Source organism: Rissa tridactyla, chromosome 4 (genome assembly GCF_028500815.1).
Source record: "Rissa tridactyla isolate bRisTri1 chromosome 4, bRisTri1.patW.cur.20221130, whole genome shotgun sequence".
NCBI lineage: Eukaryota > Metazoa > Chordata > Aves > Charadriiformes > Laridae > Rissa > Rissa tridactyla.
In genome coordinates this window covers 91918547-91935460 of record NC_071469.1, presented here as the reverse complement: position 1 = coordinate 91935460, position 16914 = coordinate 91918547, and the positions used below count along the sequence as shown (strand labels likewise).

General features: G+C 59.4%; 1 protein-coding gene across 8 annotated transcripts in view; it reads left to right on the top strand.

Moving 5' to 3' along the window:
- The first annotated feature begins 997 nt into the window (after positions 1–997).
- The window catches only part of KIAA0513 (KIAA0513 ortholog), a 35218-nt gene continuing 19301 nt past the window's right edge, over positions 998–16914 (top strand). The window contains exon 1 of one of the 8 annotated variants that reach the window (XM_054198378.1): positions 998–1379. The gene's annotated coding sequence lies outside the window, so the exon portion shown is untranslated. Of the gene's footprint in view, positions 1380–1424; positions 1768–7630; positions 7890–9516; positions 9950–13181; positions 13356–13888; positions 14199–16633; positions 16686–16914 lie in introns of those variants that run through there. The other 7 variants (XM_054198377.1, XM_054198384.1, XM_054198375.1 and 4 more) reach the window with 7 other exon arrangements.

The window sequence follows — 16914 nt, the reverse complement described above, 5'->3', positions numbered from 1 at the left end:
GCGGCGGGTGAGCTCCACCCTTTGTGCAGCAGCCCGTCTTCCACTACACGATAAGAATTAATTTTCCCTTGTTACTTGGTGAGAAGTTAAACAGATTTCCTGAAGACGTGAGGCACACACCCCCACACCTCGTGCTGCAAAGTCCCAGCTCTTCCCCTGTCCCTATTTTCTGTTGTTTCCCCCTGCATCTGCCCCACACAGCTCCTACCCCGGGGTGCCTGCGGTGCCCAGCGCCCTCTCGCAGCAGACGCTGTGGCCGGCAGAACTAACGACCCGAGCCCTGACGAAGTCTTTCTGCCCTCCCAGCCACAGCTTTCCCTTTCCGAAAGGAAGCATGCGGTAATCCTGATTTATTTTACTTTATTTTATTCTTCCTTCCACTTAGTCTGAAAGAGATCAGCTGGCACAAAACTAACACGAGGGATGAGGAGGGGGAGGCAGCGTGATCGCGTAAGCTCCCTTCTTTATGGAATCAGGCTAAGAGTCGTCTGTATTTCTTACGCCTCTTTTCATGTTTCCCCTCCCCACCTTCAGATTCACACCCACCTCGGATCTGAACTGCCCTCACCGCTTTTCGCAAAGAGCGATTATGCCGAAATGGGAGAATTTGTGGGGTGAGCTCAGCTGCCACCGAGGACTCGTTTGTCCTTGTGCCTGGTCGTGTGCCAGGACGTGCGGCGGCGTCCCCAGTTCGGTGTGAATGGCCCAGGTCCTGCCTTTGCTGGAGTGGATGTTGTGCTTCCAGGTATGCAGCCCAATTCTGCCCATACGTTTCTTGGCAGGTTATTATTTTTGAGAACAAACCTTGGCCATGGAACACGAAACTACCAAAAGTTCATGCGTGAACTTTTAATCTGGAAATGCCTCTGCCTTAATGCGGGTAGTTAATCAAGACCAGGGCGCAATTACAGCTCCTGGAGTGCAGTCTTCTGTGAATGCGTGACCTCTTCCATTACCCCCTTTTTTTTTTTTTTTTTACCACCAATCCCTTGCATTAATTTTGTGGTGCTAAAGGCACATCTGACCCCGCTCCTTTATGTGAAGTGTTCTTTATATGATTACACAGTCGTTCAAGACTTAGCAAGGGAGAACAGTAAAACATGCCTAATAAGCATGCTGTAACTCCTACCATATGGTTGGCCTTCGAGGAGCACAAATGCAGTTTCTCAAGTGGCAGCGTTTCTGGATGCCAACCACGTGCACCTCCCAAATGCTGGCTTGCCGCCCTCCCTCTCCTTCCAAAGAAAACTGGGAGATGTTGAAGGCTCGGTGCTGGGCAGCTTAACGCCTCCTGGAGCGGGGCGGCGCAGGGCTAAGCCTCGCTCACCTTTGAGGAGCGAGGAAGGTGTCTGGGACCTGGCAGAGATGTTCCTCAGCAGGTGGGTTCCTCCTCCCGGCTCGGTGATGGATGAACGGTTTTTTCCATCTGCCAGGGGTAAAGTCTCGAGTGTTACGGCTGGTTATGGGCTGTTAACTGTGGAACAGGCAGAGGGTTGTCCCTGTAGTTGTTTTCTTAGAAACTGAGGCCGTGCAAGGGTAAATTTTTCCTTCTCTGGGAAGACGCTGTGAGCAGGCACATCCCACACTGGCTTGGGGACCGTGTTTGCAGCTGGGTCTTGGTCTCCTCTCAAGGCTGCGTTCCTGCTCCGCCGCTGCTGCCATTTGCAGTGATGCTGCTTCTTCCTACTTGGCTTTTTTCTAAAAACCGCAGGGCTTTGGTGCCTTAACGTGGAGTCGGAGTTCTGTTGGTTCCAGCCAGGAAGGAAGGTGGGTCTCCCGTCTTAATGCTGCACGTACGTGCCTGAAAATCAGTTCCCCGGGTGAGCCCAACTCCTGGCAGCAGCCGGAGACCTTGCCCTGGGGTGAGGGCGGGATGCGAAAGCAACGTCAGGTTTTGCCATTCCCTCCCAATGCAATACTTGGGCCTTTCTGCCTAACGGTGATTTTATTTTTGGCTGTTGGGCGATGCGTGCTGCTGGGCAGGTCTGGAGCCTCACGCTGACTGACCGGCCTGGCGAGCCCAATGGAGTTTGGTCCAGGCGTGCTGTACGCTCATCCAGAGCATCGGCACCGTGAGCTGTGTGAAACACCATCCTGTGCTCTCCCTCGGTCCTGATCTCCCTGCTCCATCGGGAACGGGCTGGAACAGAGGCTTTTATTCAGTGCTGCTTGGGAGGGTTGGAATTTTTCGCTGTTTTCTGCTTATCCGCCATCTGTTTTACCCTGAGCTCTTTCCCTGCTGTGAGACGGGAGCATCATCCACCTTCCCTCCGGGCGCAGGAGGGGATGGAGGGGGACAGACCCGCAGGGTGTCACTGCCAGGGGCTGCGCTAGGAGGCCCTGGGTTGAGTCTGGGGACCAGGGGAAGAGGGATGATGATCCTTGATCCAAGGGCTGCTGTCTCCTGGCTTCCAAACTTTTGGAGGCACCTAAATGGGGAAATGTTGGCTGTTTTCGGTCTGTCCTCCCCTCTCAGCATCCCTCCCCGGTGCACAGGCTGGGAGGAGGAGGAGTAATTCGCTGTGTGCTTTGCTCACCCCGCTTCCCAGCAGGGCTTCACTTCTTCCTCCTCTTCCCAGTCCAAAAGGTTAATTAGTGGCAAGCTCTACATGGCTAATTAAAGACGCACGAGATCTTTCTTTGGTTCCTTGGAGTTGTCACCCTTCGGCTTGCACCCTGCCATCCCCGCTGATGCCTTCTTGCACCAATTAACGTGTGTGCGGGACCTGCGCGATGCTCTCTGTTCCTGGCTCCCCGACGCGCCTGGCTGTGCCTTGGGGACCCGGCATTTGATGTCACAACGTCCCTCGTGTAGACCCCGCCTCGGGAGTTCCCCCTCTCCGGGGCGAGGGTGCCCCGGGGGGGGCCGCGGCAGCCGCTGCCGGGCTGGGTCGCTGCGGGGCGGTGCTGTGGCGCGGCGCCGCCGCCAGGGGGCGCCCTGAGACCGGGCACGGGCACGCGTGGGACCGGGCCACCTGTGGGCACCGACACGCGTGGGACCACGGGCACTCGTGGGACCGGGACCCCCATGGGCACTGACGCTTGTGGGACCACGGGCACTCGTGGGGCCATGGGCACTCATGGGACTGGCCACCCCCACGGGAACAGGCACTCGTGGGACCACGGGCGCTCATGGGACCGGGACCCCCATGGGCACTGACGCTTGTGGGGCCACGGGCACTCGTGGGACCGGGACCCCCATGGGCACTGATGCTTGTGGGACCGGGACCCCCATGGGCACTGACATTTGTGGGGCCACGGGCACTTGTGGGGCCATGGGCACTCATGGGACTGGCCACCCCCACGGGAACAGGCACTTGTGGGACCGGGACCCCACTGGGCACGGGCACTCGTGGAACCGTAAACACTTGTGGTAACAGCACCCCCGTGGGCACTCGTGGGACTGGGACCCCCGTGGGCACTCGTGGGATCGGCACCCCCACGGGAACAGGCGCTCGTGGGACTACGCACCCCCGCAGGCACAGACACTCGTGGGACTGGCACCCACTTAGACACGGACACTGGTGGGACCAGCACCCCTCCAAGCACTCGTGGGACCATGGACACTCACGGGACTGGCACCCCCGTGGGCACGGGCACTCATGGGACCACGGATACTCATGGAACAGGCACCATGCCAACCTGAGACTCTTGGGACCAGGTACCTACAGGACTCAAGATCCCTGCGACATCCACAGGATGAGGTGGGGACCCTTGGGGACACCCATGGGACCTGGGTACCCCCGGGGACTGGGTGGCATCACCCCTAGGGTGCTCTATCGCTGCCCTCCCTGCCCGCACAGGCCTGCTGAGGGGCAGCCTTGTGCACCCTCCCTGTGGCAGTGCCATGGTGCGTTGGGGGCCGGCAGGGGGACACCTGGGGACCCCGGCTTGTGGGTTTGCCAGCAGCCACGCCTGGAGGGTGGGTGGCCCACGGTGATGCAGGAACGGTGCGTCCTCCCACCGAAGCCTCTGCCTCTCGTGGCAGAGATTGTAGGTTGTTTGTTGGGGTTTTTTTTGGATTTTTTGGGGGTTTTTTTTGTGTGCGTATGGTTGGACTCGACGATCTCAGAGGTCCTTTCCAACCATGAAGATTCTATGAAAATAGGTGGGAAGGGTTGAGGCGGGTAAGGAAGCGCTGCCTTCTGCGGGAGCGCAGCCCGAGGTGAAGCCAAACACCCACGCGAAGGGCAGGGAGGGCAATGGGAGCCTGTGGCCGCCAGCCATCAACTCCCTCTGAATTATTCAATAAGCAGCTCGTTAGTCGACCTGACGCACTTCCTTCCCTGCTTCCTGCTCTGTCACCGCGCGCTCCGTCTCGCATCCGTCAGTCCATGCTCTTGGTGGCCCCGGCATCCCACCGGTGCAGGCCGGGACCAGGCTGGGGGGGACGGTGTGGTTCCGGCTGGGGCTCGTGGGCTGCTCTGGGGTCATGCCGGGAGAGGTCCAAGCTGGAGCATCTTTCCTGCTCGCCCACCGACGTGCTGTCACCCTTCTCCACGTGGTCCCGAGCGAACCGGTTCCCGTCAGCTCTCTCGGTCTGTCGCTCCTACCCGGGGGACAACCCAAACCCACCTCAGCCACTGCGAACGCTTCGTGCCTCCCCCGAGCCAGGGGGATGCAACTGCTTTAAATTTATCTGTAAATTCACTCCCCTCCCTCCCTGTCTCACCTCTCTCCGCGCTGTTTTTCTCATGGCTGGCTTCTCCCTGGGGCTTTTTCTCACCTTCTCATCCCTCTGGGAACCCGAATTAGCCACCGGCTGGGGCAGGTCTCGCAGCTCACCCTGGTTCCTGCTGTCACCCCCCCTTCCCACCAAGCCTCGTTTGACCCCGTCGTCCCTCAATCCTCGTTACCGTAATACCTGAGCGAGTGTCCTTTTGGTGGTGACCTTATTCCCCGCTCCAGTGCGTTTATCCCACCCTTGCTCCCAGCATATTAGGGGGTGATTTGCAGCCCAACTGCCTGACGTCCCCGACTCCCGGCCGGAGGAGGCCAGCTCCGTTATCTGTCACTGTACCAGCAGCGATAGCGCTGCCTGGCTCAGCCCCCCCCCCCCCCCGGCGTGTTGCTGCTAATTAAAAACAGATGAGGAGGGGACGGCTGGCAAGCGACGCGCTAGATGGCTGCGACCGATCCGCTCCATTTAGGAGTTCGGCGAGTTGCCCCGATAAATAATGTGGAAATTTAATTTTCTGCCGCTCTGGAAGGGAGAGAGCTCGGGTATTATTCGCGCTGCTTTCTGAGCATCTTGCTGGCTGGAAAGGGGAAACCTGCCCTCGCTGGGACCCTTCCCAAAGGCTCCCGCGCCCAGAACGCGTTTGTTTCATCCACAACCACGTCTTGGCTTGCGCTGGTTCGTTAGGGAGACGGTGCCAAATTGGCCCTCTACGGCGCGGTGCCTGACACGAGGGCAGCTGGAGGCAATCACCGCCCGGGGGGGGGGTGCCTTTTCCTCTCCAAAACAAGCAGATACGGCAGCGATGGGGAAAAATACGGCTCGGAGCCGGCGGCCAGCTGGGAGCCAGGCGGCGGAGGCTGTACCCCGGCCCTCGCCCTGCTGTACGGACAATTCCCATCTCCCTCTTTGTTTTCTCTAATTGCAGAGCGAGGCCTCCCCGGGCACAGCCTGTTTCTCACCCGGCGCTGGTACAAAGCCCCGTGGAATGGGGCTGGGACGTGCTGACCCGGGAACGGGGAATATGACCTTGGAAGAGGGATCTAACCGGTTCGGGCTTCACCGGAGGGGGGGTTGCGATACTCGGCCGCTCAGCGAGCCGTGGCCATGATGGTAACTCTCCTCTGGAGCGTTCGGCCCCGGGGGTGGGTACGGCAGGGCAGGATGGGTCACCCCCGCCCCATGCACCCCGGGCAGGGGCGTCCCTGGCTCCCCTGGGGCGGATGGAGGCGTTGGGGCAGTGCCGCCAGCAGCCAGAGCGGGGTCCCCGCGGGGGTCTCAGCGGCTTCAACGCTTTTCTTTAAGCCTCTCGGGCAGGATCTCAGCTTCTCCCGCCGGGCGCGGGTTGTGAGCCCCCTGCAATCTCATTTTGCAACCGTTTCCTTGCCCCGTGGCTGGGTTGTTTCACACCGGAGAGGGCTCAAGGTGGAATTACAGCATTACAGACAAAGCCTTAATATAATCTTCTCTGCATGAACGGCGTTGCAGGGGGAAGACAGGGAGAATGTTCTGCAGAGCGGGCTTCAAATGAGGCAAGCTGCAGTTCAGGATGTACGCCGAATTGCTTCATCACCGCTCCTAATGGCTTAACCAACAAAATCCATATTCATAAATCAAAACAGGAGCGTGAGCGACCTCTGTTCGGCTCCGCCGCCGAGCTGTGGTGCATTCAGAAATAAGGGCAGATTATATATTGCAGGCAGCAACTCCGTATATATCTTCTGCAGCTGCCACGGCTTGGCCTTGGTATTTACCGAGCCCAAGGAGAGATGATACAATCAAATCTGGCTGTCGGCGTCTGAAGGATTAGCTGAGTCAACCAGGAAAAAGCTGAGCTAATTTATCATGCTATTTTCAGTACTGAAATGCACCCTGGACGTAATTTCACCCTCAATTACAGATCCCACAGTTCTACAGAAGGTAATTATCAAAAACGTTCTTTTTCAATGTATTTAGTGTTTGGATTTGGGCGTTGCAGCGGCGCGGTGGCAGCTCCGCAACCAAGGCTAGCTGATGAGATCTGGAAAGGGGAACCAGCGGAGAGATAAAATGAATGTGTTTGTTCTCTCCGGCCAAGGAAAACGCGGTGCAGGGAGGAGAGCATCACAGATGTGTTGGCAGAAGGACCTGGCGGTCTCTTGCCCACCACGCAGGGCTGTCGCCAGCACCGGGTCAGATCATCTGTGGCTTTTTCCGTTCCCCCGAGGACTGAGAATCCACCATTTTCCACCCCCACCCACCCACCGACCCCCCCCGAAGTGTCATTGCAAAGCCCAGCACAGACTCTGGCTCTGCCATTCGGCAGCTTCCCTTTGGGCATCTCCCCCCTGCACCAGGTGAGCATCACCCGGGCTACCGGGGCCAGCCCCAAACCCTCTGGTAGCCCCGGCTGGACCCTCCCCACAGCATCGAAACATCCCCAAACTGGTGCCCGCTCTCCCGGCACGGCCTCCCCAGCAGCACGGCCGGGGACACAGCAGCCTCCCCGCCGGAGCCAGACCAGGCTCCCGGCATCCCCCCGAACTGATGCCCTTTGCCGTCTGCGGGCAGATGCCTTTTAGCCACCCCCATTTAACTCCCTCTGCAAATGTAGGCTGTCAGGGGCAATGCCGCACAGCGCCTGTGATGTCTTGAGTATCCCCCAGGGAGATTTCCCAGGAAATAAGCCATTTCAAGGGGGGGGGAGGGGGGGAAAAAACCCCAACAACCCCAAACCAAGGTGAACCGCGAGGAATCCGCAGCTTTGACAAAAACCATCTCCTTTTTGCCGAAAGTTTAGCCGTTTGCTGTTGAGTTTGGCAGCCGCGGAGGAAGGGGGCTTCGCAGGGGTCCCCGGGGGGCGCGGGGCTGGTCGCTTTCCCAGCCCGGTGGGGGTTGAAGGCAGCGGCTCGGTGTGACGGAAGGGCCAAAAATAGAAACTTTTACTGCGAGCGGAGGGGAATAATAGTTTTCCTGGAGCCGTGCAATAGCCTTGAGGCTGCTAACGTGGTGATAAGCCGTTGTTTGCCTGCGCGCTGGAGCAAGCGTGTTTGATCTCTTCCTTGTTCCAGCCCCGGAGAAAAAGCCCAGTGATTTTGCTGTCGTGGGACCACCAGGTCTGTATTGCGTTATTTCTCTATTCCGGCACCACCTGGAGACCTGACTTGAGTTACGTAGCGTCACGCCGCTGACGGCCCGGCCGCGTTCTCCAGTTAAAAAGCAGGAGCAGAAGGTGCAGGGGAGCGGCTTTTTTTTTTTTTTTTGGGGGGGGGGGGTGGGTTGAGCGGATGCGGTGCTGCAATTAGCGCTGGATTGTGAGGCCGGGGGACGGTGGGTGCCGGTGCCCGGCCAGGCTGCTCCCCCGGAGCCGCTCCGAGGGGTGAGCGTGGCCTTTCCGTGGTGCCGGGAGGAGGAAACCTTGGCAGCCGCCGGCGCAAACACAAGGCCCCGAGGAGGAAACGGCACGGGCCGGGTTGGGGGAAAATCCCAACCGCCTTGTGCAAAGCCCCGGGGCTGGAGGAGAGGATTAAACCCCAGAGAAAACCGGGATTTCTCCCATCCCTCTCCTGCCCCAAAACTCTTGCTCTCAGGGGAGGTGATGCCGCTGGTTTGTACGGCAGCGCCGGGGGCAGTTTTGGCGGTGCGGAGTTTGGTGGGTAGGAGAAAACCTTACTGACACCCTCCGTAAAAGACTTAAGTTAAATGTTGAGCTAACTAGCTATTTTATTAGCAGGCAGCTCCGGGTGATGATGTCTATGACAGTTTAGTGGCCGATTCCCTCTTGCATCACCAACACCGCGCAGGTTGAGAGGATTATTTTTTTTTTTTTTCCCCCACTTTCTACAAGTCTCTGCAAATCCCGTCCTTTGCCTTGTCTCTGCCCTGGAGCGCGGCTGATCAAACCCGAGACTTTTCCCAGCTTCAGCCCATCTCCGGGAAGGAGGATGATATAGAACTTGAAACAAATTGCATTGTGCGTTCGAGTGAGGATGCTCGAATGCGTTTTCTTTTCCTAATGACGGAGGCAGTGGGAGTCGCAGCGCCATTAATTTCTCCTTTTGCCTCCTGCGAGTTGTCAGCAGCTCTCCCCCTCGCCTAGTAACTACCGCATCCAACGGGTCGGACGCTCCGCTGCGGCCCCGGCACCTTTTGTAGGAGCTCAATGCTGAAAAATAACCGGAGCAGCCCGGGAAATGCCGCGGGGTGAAGCTGGGAGTCGCGGGAGGTGGTAGGGATGGAGGGTTTGCAGCGAGCTCTGGAGGAGCCAGCCTGGCCCTGGTGTTCGGGGCTGCCCCTTCCCACGGCGTTTCCTTCTGTTTTGTGACTTTTCAACCTTTCCGAGGTTTCTCGCTGTCGGTGGAGGGCGGGGAGATGGGGCGGCTGCCGGGCTTTAAAGCATTTCCAGCCTGGAGAAAGATCAGCCGTGCTGCTGGCCCTCGGGATGGGGAACCGCCGCTCAGAGGACAATAAAGGTTATTAAATGTCAGGAGATATAAAGCCGCCTTTTTTTTCTTTTTCCTTATTTTTTTTTTTTTTTTTTTTTTTCCCCTGGCTGAACTGGTTTGCAGGCGCTTTGTGCCACAGTGGGAGATGGGGACCCCACAAGAGCGGCTGCCTTGGGGCATCCCATCGGTTCTGGATTTGGGATGGGGGTCACTTCTCAAGCATCTGGGGGTCCCGGCCATGGGTCAGGGACCTGCAGCCCCAGCCTGACGCAAGGGCGGAATTAAACGGGTGTATTCCCTTCGCAGCCTCGCAGGGGGTCGCGTGGGGTTGGGCTCACGGGATGCATCCAGCTGCCTCCGTCGCCGGCTGCTAACGTTGCTCCCGCCCTTTGCCGAGCGCGGGGCTGTCGGTGGCGGCGCGGGAGGCGGTGACGCCAGCTTCGCTGGCCTCCGCCACACCTCTCCCGGCACCGTGCCCTCCTGGCTCCGGCAGCGCGAGCACCAACAGGTCTTTCCAGTCCTGCCCCGGCACTGCCCAGGGCGGCATTTCGGCAGGCAGCCCATTCGGGAGCTCCCGTCCCGGCTCTCGGGGCACATCGGCAGCGGGGCGACACCCGGGGAGAGGGAAAAGCACCGGGTGCGTCACCGGCTCGCCCTGTTTATCTTTTATTTTGACAGCCATAGCTTTAATTAATCATCGCGCACCGGTAAATGGTTGCAGAACTGTCCCTGTAACGCCAGGCTGTGTCTTCCCCGGGAGGGAGCTCGCAGGGCATCGCCTGCTGCCAGACGCTTCTCACTCGCTGGAAGGAGCAGCCCCGGGGGAGCCGGCGCCCACGGGTTGAAGGTGAAATTAAATCGGTGCTTTGGGGCTCCCCGGGGAGCGGGCTGGGGCCGGAACAGCCCCTCGGGGCTCCCGGAGGGTGGGCGTCCCTCTGCGGCACGTCCGATCCCAGCCGGCAAAGCCGCCTGGAGTCTGCTGGGAGAAAAATGTTGGGCGCTGGCCTGCAGCCCGCGTGGCAAGGAGGAGGCATGGAATGGCAGAAGCTGGCAAATTTGACGTAGTTTGGAAATCGGGCGTTTTTTCAGACTGTGAGGAGGGCGAGCCCCAGGGTCAATGGCCAATGGTCAAAGCGCGGCTCCCGTGAGGTGCCAAATCACAGCATCTCCCCGGCTCGCCCTCGGAGGCTCATCCACGGCACGGCTGCGACGCTTGCCCCTGTGTTTTTACCTCTGCCGTGCTGCTGCCTAGCGCTCTTCATTTTAACAGATGGCTGGAGTGACAATTACTGCCTCAAAAGACTATATTTATAAATTCCTTGTTGGGCTGTTATCCGGCATGTGATAGAGCTTTACACAAACAGAGAGCCGAGAGTCACTGCTGGCTGTTGTAACTGGAAAGGAAATTATATTGCACAAAGCCCTTCAAGAGAGCGTGATGGGTTTTGCCGGGGAAGCGGCTTTGGTGGGTGTGTGCAAAAGCAGTTTTCTTTGCGTGGATTTGGTACGTGTTAAGAAATAGTCACCTGGGGGTGATGCTGGCATCCCATCCCATCCCATCCCATCCCATCCCATCCCATCCCATCCCATCCCATCCCATCCCATCGGAAGGAGCACACCATGTTGCAGAGGGCTGCAGGACCACGAGGGAGAGCCGCCTTTCGTGGCTCCCGGAGTTGATTTAATTGCTTTGCTTCTCTTCTTGGTTATCGCCCTCACGAATTTGGAAGCTCTTAATGCAAAATAATTAGGGATGTGCTTCCCTAGGGATGGAGTGATTTCCTGTCTGGAAATGCAACGGGTCTTTCGTCCTCCCTGTCCCTGCCCGCTCGCTGCTGGGCACCGTGTGCTGCTGCTAGGGAAGGTGGATGGTGATGCCCGGTGTGCCAGGCTGCGCGTGGAGGGTGGCAGAGGACGCTGGCAACGTTAAAGTTAAATCAGCCAACCGACCCTTGGGAAAGAAGATTGGGAGAGCAGGGAGGTCTTGCGGGATGGGTGGTTACACCCAAGCCGGGTGCTCAGGAGAGGGTGGGTGAGAGGTGGCCTGCTCGGGAATCCACGTCTTCATCGGGATTTGGAAATAAAAGCAGGAAAATAGCATTTGGTCCTCTGCCAGCATGCTGTGCCCTTAGCATCTGTGCTACTGGGCTTGAGTCATCCGCACCATCTTGCCCGTGACCTTCCCTTTGGCGCTGTGGCCGCCAGCATCTCCCGAGCATCCCCTGCTCATGTCCGAACGGGGACGGCGGGGCTGCCACGGGCTCCTCTCTCCCGTGTGTGGGGCAGCGATGGAGGACCACGCTCTGCCTGGGTAGGACATCACGGTTGGAGGTGATAATCGTGGCTTGTCACCCTTTCTAGCAACTGAGCCAGAAAAGGGAGAGGGAACATAACGATGAGAGCTGTTCTCGTGCGAGCAGCATGTTTTGGGGAGGCCGGTGGAGGCACCGCGGGGTTTTGCCCAGCGTCGAGCTGCTGTGCCGGGCTGCCCCCACCGCCTTTCCCTGGCAAACCCGGCGCTTTGCACGAGCTGAGCCGTACCCTGCCCTGCCGAGGCTCCTTCTGCTGTTTTGGGAGCTGCCTGGTGATGCCCTCGCCGCCGCCCCGGCCCCGTGACACCGCCGGCGCAGAAAGCTGAGCCGTCGCTCGCTGATGCAACCTTTGCACTCCCGGCAGCCCCGCGTTCCTCCTGGCCTGGCCCGGCCGCCTCGTGCCGGTGGGAGGGATCAAAACCACCTTCATGTTGCCCAGCTCCGCCACCGCCAGCACTCCCAGGGTGGTTTTGCCATACTCCCGGGGTGGGTTTGCCCCGCTCCCGCAGGCTGGTTTACCGGGAAAGGAGAGGAGGAAGAGCAGCAGGAGCTCTTCCCCGGGGCTGTCTCGCCGTGCAGCCAGCGATGGTGGGTATCCAACGCCCGCGCGGGCCCCGGCTACTCCTGTATTGAGGGTTTGATGGAGCCAAAGGCGATGCGGGCGTATTTGCAGGGAGAGGAGCCCCACTCCCGTTGCTGGAGCTCGTGTCAGCCCGGCCATCTGCGTCTCCCCGGGAAGGCATTATAAATAGGTTGGGCTGCTTTTCCCTTCCGTGGCATAACTTTCCGGCGCTCTGCAGATTGCAAGGAGGCTGTGGGGAATTATAACACCTTCGTCCGAACTTGCTGACGCCTGCCTCCCTCGCCGGGCTCTTCTAACCCACGTGCTGTGGCAGATGTTTGCTAATGGAGAGAACCCCGGGGAGGCTCTTTCCTCCCTAAAGAAGTTAGCATCAAGGAGGAGTGTGTCTTTGGCAGGCTCCGCTTTGCTCGGCGGAGAGGTAAGCAGCAGCGGGCGGTGGAGTCGTGTCCCCCTGATGTGGGATCCAGCCAGGGGGTGGCCCTGGGGAGGGCAGAGCATCACCCAAACTGAGCTGCGGTGGGGAGCCTGTGCTCTGGCATCTTCTGCTCGGCGTGAATAATGCCCCGAATTGCTGCCTTTTCAGGCTCGTTTCGTAACCTGGATCCCAGCTGTGATTTACTGGGGCAAGCTGGAGGTCAGCGCAGGGCCCGTCCCTTCCAGCTCTTCCATCGTGCCTGGCTAAGACAGAGAAAAACCCTGTGTTTTAAACCACATAAACACCCGGCAAAGGAGAAGCTGCTCGGCAGCACCAGGCTGCGTTTGGCTGGGTTACAGCCGGCACAGGGGATATGGATTCCCATGCCAGGACTGGTGCCACGTATGGGATGTGCCGGGGGGCGTGAAGCTGGGAGCCCAAGCAGATCCTCATCCTTAGACGCCTCCATAAGTGTGGAGAAGGAAGCTCTGACGATCCCAGCGTTAGAGATTCAACCAGGAATAAGGAAACGAGAGGATTTCCCCAATCCTTGTGCAAATAGGGGCGTTCGGTATGGGAGGGTCCAACTTAATGCCATGAAGCAGATTGGATTAGGAAGGATTTGCAGAGGGCCAGTCTGGAAGAGTGGCTTATTTAGGTTTTTAGCAGCCGTGTCACAACCATACGCGGTGTTGCAACACGCCGTTGCGTCGTGTGTTCACGTTGGGGTGTTGGGTTTGAAGGGTTCGGTGAGCAGCCGGGAGCTCCTGGGCTGGGCACAGGGGAGATGGTGCGGGGTGGCCACCGTGCGGGGTGGCCACGGGAGGGTGGTCTGGGCCGTGAGAGGGCGTGGGAGGACACGGCTCGATAAGCACCAGCAAGCCAGCATCTTCCTTGTCTTGCGAGTCCGAACCAAATCCCTTAGCCCATGAGACAGTGGAGGGTGAGTATCCTTTGGGGCTTGGATGGTTTCGTATTGCTGTGCGTCCTTTTAATGCGAATTAATTTATCGTTATGCTAGTGACTCTGCGGTGTTGAAGCGTCTTGTTTTGCCCCTGTCCCGCCCCGTGTGCTTTTTGCCGTGCTCTGGGTGCTCTGGTGGGCTCAGCCCTGCCCAGGCTGCGGCAGGAGCCGCCCCTCTCTTATGGGGCTCAACTCACACCATGGGGGTCAGCCTGGCCCCGTGGTGTTTCCATGCAGGCTTTGGGGCTTTTATCAGAGCTTTTGTCTCGCTTCTCCCTGCTCTTGCTCTGCCCCCAATTCCTTACAGTGGGATTTTACATCACATCCTTCTGTCTTCGAAACCCTGGCTCCTTTCCGGAGCTGGCAGCACCTTCCCCCGTGCCCTGTGCCCAGCCCCGTTCTCCCCGGGCTGCTTTTTGCTCAAGGGCGTGAAGCAAAAAAATTGCCCAATACTTCAGTAACTTCCACAAAAGAGGTGCTTCCCCTTGTAGCTGCACGAGTCGGGGGGGATGTCACCCGCTGCTCAGCACCGATTCCTCATCTCTGCCTCCCCCCCCGGGTGCTGGAGAAGGGTCCCCAGCAGATGTGAGCTTGGCGCCCGCCCACGGCTGGAGTCGTGCCGTGTTGTGATCGGGGAGAGAAAATAGGCCACTTATCGTGTGCGACAGACACAGCCACCCCCGCAGCCTTTGTCTGCAAAAAAAGAAGGGGAATGGAGTGATGAATACCCACGTCAATCCGGGCGCAGAGCTGCAGCTGGAGCCCCAGCGCCGCTGGGTCCGTGGGTGCCCACGGGCTCCCTGCAGACCCACCGAGGAGGGAGGTGGGTGCTGGAGGGTGGATGCGGCGCGGGGGGCGGTGGGAGATGGGTCTCGGTTGGGATTGAAGCTGGGGAGCGGGGTCCCTCCATCTCGCCAAGCAGCTGCTCTCCCAGGTGGGTGTTTTTTAGGGGTGGGGGCACCACCATGGAGAGGTTTCCACAAGCTGCTTGGAAAGTCTCGAACGTCTCGTATGGCTGCAGGGCGGGTTAATTAACCCAACCTGAACCTTTGGTGGAGATGGGCTGCCCTGGTCCTCAGCTGCTTCCAGCCGAGGCGGTGTGCCACGGCAGCGTCACGGGGCGGATGCTCTCCCGGCACCCCGGGGCCTCTCCTTTCCTCGTTAAGGTGAATCATTCCTGGGGAGGGCTGTGAGTTACCGAAGCGGGTGGAGCAGGCTCAAAACGGCCCGTCTCCCCTCCCGGTGCCGGAGGCTGGGTTTGGTTGGGCGCCAGGAGCGTGCGTGCCGGCACATGGCCGGGGTTTCCGTCTCCCGTGCTCCGGTGGCAAAACCCAAGGTCGACGGTGGAAGTGACAGGTGAAAAATACCACCTGCATGTCGTGCTTTAAAGATCGGGCGTCCACAGGAAAACCCAACCAGCGAGAGCCGGCAAGGGGAAGGCAGTGAAACCCTCACCATCGCGTTATGTAAAAATGGGGGATCTGGGATGTGTTTTTACACGTCGCTTGCAATTTCTGAAGCCTGACTTAATTATAATAATCACCCTCGGCAGACAGTCAATTAGTAATGCTCGCGGATTTCTGCTGAGCTCAAACTTTGTGTCACAAGCGCGTTGTTTCCTCCGCTGGGGTGTGCGGGGGGCAGGCAGCATCCCCTCCGCGCGGGGACGGACGGGGCGTTGAGCAATTTCGCGCTAATTGGCTCCATCTGAGCTCTCCCGATGAGGATGCTGGATGGCAGGAGTGACTCACCCGTCTCTCTCGCCCCTGCGTGGCTGGGAAGGACTGAAAAGCCATACGAAGGCTTTTGACTCTCTTCCAAGAGCGCCCTTGTGCGTCAGCATCTGGGTTTGGCCAGGCGGTGTTGGGGACACCGCAGTCCCCTCAGCATCAATCCCGGCAATATTTCCCTGGCTTCACACGACGTGCCGTGCTCGTGGGCTGTCCCTCTGCAGCATCTCTTAGGGGAGAAGGTGCTGATGTTACAGCCAAGCCTGATTTTCACTCCCCGTGGCTAGCAGAGCAGGACTGGCTACCGCTGCCGGTCCTCCGGGGCACGCTGGGTCAATGGTGGTCGTATCCCTGCCCACGGGGGATGCTCTGATACGGGAGTACGGAAAGGGGCTCTGCTCCGGGTTGGGGTGATGCCGGAGCAGGGAAGATAAGCAGGACCGGGGATGATGTGCTGACGCGGGGGGTTTCTAGCATCCCCTCGCTGTCACCGGCTGCGTGCCACTGCCTGGGCAGCGCTGCAGAGCTGGGGGGCCATTGGTCCCCCAAAGCACCCCCCTTTCGGAGAGAGACCATTCGGTTCACGCGGGCAGTGGCTGTCCAAGGGACAGGGTCCTTTTGGGGGGGCTGAGGTGCCCTGGCAGAGGCTGGCAAGGGCGGAGGTGGAGGGGTTGGTGGCCTCCTCCACATGGCCGTTTGCTTCTCTTTGTGTCAGAGACTCCCTGTCGAAAGCACCCCAAAATTGCCACCCAGGCATGTAACACCCCCTCTGCGACATCCCTCCCAGGGGGTCTTGCCCTTTTCCTCTCTCCCATCTCTTGTCGCAAAGTTCCCTGGGGCTTTTTCTCCGCCGGTGCCAGGGGGAAAGCTGGGACTTCACCGATGCTGCCTTCTGACCAAGCAATAATTCCCCTGAGCGCTGCCCTTGTCCCTCTGCACCGACTGCTCTCACCCAGTTTCTCCTCCCCGTTGGGGCTTTTCTCCTTCTGATTTCCAACTGGTATTTTTTTCCCCTGGAGCAGCTCACCTGGGGAGGAGCAGAGCAGGTAACGCAGCCTTCAGGGGTCTGAGCGATGGGGAGGCTTAAAATCCAGCTAAAGGTGATGGAAAGGGCTGGAGAATTCCCCTCTGATGAGGACCTCCCTAATTTTAGTTAATATTTCATATGTCTGCGTGTGCAGGGGCTTGGACAGGCTGTTTTGGGCGGGGGGGGGAAGGGGGTGATGAGAATCCCGCCGCAACGTAGGCTCTCTCGCAGGGCATGGCCCTCGGGAGATGTCCGCGCTCGGCCGGCCGTGAAAACCGTGGCGAAATGACACAATGAGCTTTTTCCTTCCCCTTCCTCCTCCGAGCCGGCGCGGCAGCCAGCCGGGCTCTGCGCGCAGCCGTGCGTGCCTGCGTGGGCACCCCGTGGTGGGGGGGGGGGACGGGGACACACGATGCGCCTGAGCTCCGGAGGGAGGGATCGCATCCTCCTTGCGTCGCCGGCATCGGCTGCTCCCCGGTGTGCTGGCCACGCCGGACCCAGCCTCGCTGGATGCCACCGGCCAGCGAAGGTGCGCCCAGCCTCCCGGCTGCAGGTAAAAGCCAGGGGAGGGAAGGAGGGATGTGGCAGCCATGGGGGGACGCCAGCCCCGCTGTGACCCCACACAAGGACAGGCCTCGGCACGGCAGCGCGGTGTCCCCCCCGCCTCCCGCTGAGATTTAATCCGTCTTCTCACGCTGGGAGGGGATAACCCGCTTTCTCGTGGACCAGCCGCTAAGGTATCGCCATCCTCTCTTTAAACTCAGCCCATCGGTCGGATGCCT